The following is a 5199-nucleotide window of genomic DNA, read 5'->3' as shown; positions in this document are numbered from 1 at the left end:
TTCTCCTTCTAGACTGAGGAACACCGTAAATAGTTGTTTGTCAATATTATTTAGATTTTCTTCAACTGGTTGTACTTCGACTTCATGGCTAACCAGTCCAGGCATTCTAAATGCACCAATTTTACGAAATTTACAAAACAGAATAGTCAGCACATATAAAGCCCAAGACTCTGGAAGATCCTCTACAAAGAGCAATTTAGGTGGAGATCAGGTGATCTACAAATAACACTTCTGCAGGATAAGAAGTTGAAGTGTTAGGAGTGGGCAAAATGCTCAAATATCAAGATAATAGTTGGGAGTATATGCATCATTCATGTTGTATATAATCATTACAACTATCTCCAACCTTTTGTTGATTGTGCAAAAGGTCTGTTTCAAGAGGGATCATGGCAATTCAGCATCAATATTAGTATCATCATGATCTGAATGGACAACACTACTAATTTTATCATTATTTTCATCAGAATGAGGTAGCCATTCAATTATTCTTCAACTCCTTTTAAATTCATCATCGTCGTATATAAGTCTTACATCACACTCCTTCATGTCATAGGAAGTTCAACTTCAATATCATCCTTTTCTATTTCGCATCTCATTTCCCAGTCTGGTGTAGGTACCATATAACTTAACCAGACCTGATCCGACTCATAGCATCTTGTTTCATTGGGAAAGAACTGAGTTTCAATACCCGTCCCATATAGGATAACATCATTCAAGGTCTGCACGCAGTAAGAAACTTCAATCAATCTACCTTTGCTGCCGTTTGAATTTAGAGGAGCAAATACAACACAAGTAGCAAATCCTATAAAACTCTATATGGGAATCTTACACGATTCCATAGCTATAGATATTTATAACCCGGATTGTGGGACTTCATCTTACACTGCGTTGATTCGCCTCTAACTGTATCTCGCTCAAATTGATGAGAATAGAGGAGTAGAGGTTGGAACAATCTTGGGACCAAACCCTATATTACTCTTTATATAGTAGCCCTATGAGACCCTTTTAACCCTACTAAGAACTACTATTAGGTATTACACATTACAAAACACATACGAAATAAGATGATCTAAGTGATCTCTATTTTAGACCACTTAATTAGCCCAATAATTAGAATAAACATAATAAATATGATTATCTTTAATTTGTATGCCACACATATTATTAGTAGATTATTAAATATAATCTGATCACAATCTCCCACTTGGCTACAAATTATACCAAACAACAATTATATTCAATAACCAAAGGTGCGCACAAAATTGTTTATTTTTAAATACATCGTTTTGAGTCAATCTGGTCCATCTCATATAAAAACATGAAACCAAAGCAACATTTATCACATTATCATACTGGATCCTAATGATCACCACATTAGTATATTCGATGACATAGATCAAGAATGGATGTGTAACTGGAAATTACATGCAATGTGATATTGATCATGCCTATTTCTAATTGATCCTAAATACCTTAGTGAGATCAAAACTTTATTCTTTCAAACTTAATGTCAAAGCACAATTAAAAGATAACTCATAAGGAGCAAACTAAAGAGAATAAAATATGAACTTTATTCTACAGAAAATTCAAAATACATAATGTGTCACAATAGCGTCAACATATGAACTAAATACCGAATAATTATAAGAACAAAACAAACTCCCACTAGAACTAAACATCCTCCAACGAGACAACACCCATTTGAGCAATATGTCCTTGAAAGACTTTAGGTGTCAAAGCTTTTGTAAGTGGGTCTGCTAGCATAAAATTTGTTCCTCTTTGTTCAATAGACACTATATGATTTTTTACACTCTCTATAACAAATAAATATTTAATATCTATATGTTTAGAAGCTGAGAAACTTCCATTGTTATTTGAAAACTCGGTTGCTGCTCGATGATCACAGTAACTTTCAATGGCCTTTCAATTCCATCAACAACCCGCTCATGTGACAAAATTCCGCCATATAACATGATTGATTTCCTCATAGAAAGCTATAAATTCTGCTTCCATGATAGATTGAGTTATGAGTGTCTGCTTAGCACTCTTCCATGATATAGCTCCACCAGTTAATGTGATGCCTCTCAAATCCGGGGGGTCTGAATTTGATGCCAACACACAAAAACCTTTTTAAAACACTTTTGAAAACCTTTATTTCTGAAAATATAATAAAAACCAAAGAATTTAAAATCTGAAAACTTTAATAAAATATTTAAAAGAGAATAGTTTAACCCCCTTAAAACAGGATCGCATCCAGGTTACAGTATTGAAATTAGAAACAACCACTATCATTATTAGACAATATCTTTACAATCTCAGATCTTCTTCGATGTGAAGAATCACTATCAATCTATCATAACTATGACTTACAACTGAATCTCAATAATACAACTCTATCTAGAACCAACCTCAATATCAATCTCTCTGGATACTCCTTTACCACTACTCCTCAGCAATTCTGACTCCTCTCCTAACATTCCCGTCACTCGCGATCACAATTAAGCCATTCATCTTTAAGCCTTTCTGAAATGGTTAAAAGGGAACAGCAAGGGTGAGCAACAATGCTCAGCATGTATCGATAAGAAATGACAATCTTGAAATGATATAACAGAAATTCACAGGTTCAAGATACCTTATCAAAGGATTCAACCCGAGTTCGCAAGATCAAGATACTACACGAAAGGATCCACAATGCTTTGCAGCAATGGAAAATTTGGAAATTCAATCCTTCAAAATAATTATTGAATTTGACTACACATTTTAATTAAAATACAAAGGTTAGGGTGTTGATCAGTACTCACGCACTAACCTCGAACAGGCCCTCACATGCTCTAATACTGGATCGAAGGCACAAATTGGCCTAATATGACAACTCGTATGGTCTGACCACGAATCTGGTCCACATATTTTTATGAAAACAACCATCCAATTTTATAATTCAATTTAACAAGCCAATATAAATCAACAAAACAGAATCGCAATAATCAATGATAACGTACAACATTTATTCTGAATCAACATTTGAACATGATAATTAATTCTTGAAATAACAAAAGTCCAATCAATATATATATCTGTACATGATAATCAAGTCTGATATGAATAGAGATTCAATCAGTAATGATAATGGTTTGGTAGTCAAGGAAGAATTCAAGGATATAATAGCTATATGGATTATCAAATGAAAGATAGTTGGCAAATTCAAATTGGTATTGTATTGTAGGTCATTTGAATGATCATAGATCATGTATTCTCATTGAATGAAATTGTAATTGGTATAGTATAGGTATGAGATGAAAACAGTATCTGGAATTCTCAAGAATCAGGGGTATCCAATGGTTATCAAAATGTGTTTAGAAGATAGAAATCATGGTTTCAAGGTTTAAGTTTAAACAACAAAAGATATACATGCACTGATCAAAACAATTGCAACATATATAAAATGAATGGATGAGAATATTCGCAATATATCCAAAATAAGGGTTCAGGATACTTGCCTTACATCTGATTCCAAACTCACAGCTCAATCTCATCCTTTCAATCCTCACAATCTATGCATATCATAACCTCTAGAAAATCTATGCATATCATAACCTCTAGACAATCTCGCTATACTTTATCTGTATTCGCTTTGCAACCCCTTTTGACTCTCTAAGTATCTTCGATAGTGCACGTCTAGTCCGAATCCTTTACGAGAATTAAACAATACCATATATAATCACTAAATCATTTAATGATTCCAATCTATACGTATCAAACTCTGTATCCATAACTTATCACATATACATATCATGTATATGGATAAACACTCAACACATAAACGCAAACCCCCTATACAATCCTCTACTCTTATCAGATGTCACTTAACAGATAATCATGCTTTGACTCTATCATATAGTTAAATATTCTCCACATAAGATATTACTAGTCATTACTCATATAAATCATAGCAAAATCTCACGTCTATTTATAAGACTATCCCCCTGTTATCCTAACAACCAATCAATCAACCTGAATTCCATAATTAACCTGGTATCCATCAAGACACAATATCATACTACTTGAATCATCTACACGTGTATAACACCAAAACTAAACATATACTTCACGTAATCATCCATTTATAGCAACTTTACTCTCTTTCGTTTGCTCGATTCTGAATCACGAATCAAAAGTTATGACCCCAACAATTTTCTCCCATCGACATATATATATAACACATCAAACAGATAGCATATAATACAAAGCACATAAGGTTTCCCATTCCATCTAATGTGAAATAAAGTCTTGGGTTAAAAGTACTTTTCAGAAATTTTCTAGAAATTTTCTGAATTAAAACGAGAAAAGAATCCATTTTTGAATAAATAATCATGCTCATTTGACTGAAAATGAACTCAAAACAATTAAAACTGATTAAAAAAATGATAATCATAATTTAGAAAAATATTTTATGGCTCGAAACTATTTTTCAGAATTTTTAAATAAAAAAGAACAATTAAATCTAATTAAATAATCAATTAAATATATTAATAAATAATTAAAATAATTGATAAATTAATAATCAAATTAAAAATAATTAATTACTAATTAAAATTAATTAATTAAATAACAAAGATTTGTTTTTGAATTTATAAAATAATAAAATAATATATAAAATAATTAAGTAATAAAAATCTATATTTTAAAAAGTAAATGATGAAAAAGGTTAAAAACACAAAGTTTTTACTGGGTAGGGTTAAAATCAGATCAAAACTACAATATTCATCACAATCTTCACTTAAATGCTCCAAGAACACTAAGAACTCAACACGATATTCAAACCTCAATTTAAACATGTTATTGATATCCAAATCAAGCATATGATATACCAAAATGCTCAGATTTCAATTCTCTATAACATACATCATTAAAGCACATAAATAACATCAAAATCAGGAAGCCCTAATTTAAACTAATAATTAAAAAGTTTCAGGGATTACCTTTTAATGCCTCAGTACTGTTTTTGATGCCTAAACACTACTAGAAAAATAGGATTAAACATCACATATAAGACATCAGTTCAAAAATAATCGGATGAACCAGATTATACGCGTTGAGAGCTTCAATTTAACTATTCTTATGCTTCCATCGGATTTTATTAATGTCTTCAAATCCTCGTTTGATTACGAAAAACACGAAGAACGTAGTTCGTTTCTCTCG

Source organism: Daucus carota, chromosome 8 (genome assembly GCF_001625215.2).
Source record: "Daucus carota subsp. sativus chromosome 8, DH1 v3.0, whole genome shotgun sequence".
NCBI classification, from domain to species: Eukaryota; Viridiplantae; Streptophyta; class Magnoliopsida; order Apiales; family Apiaceae; genus Daucus; species Daucus carota.
This window is presented reverse-complemented; position numbering follows the sequence as displayed.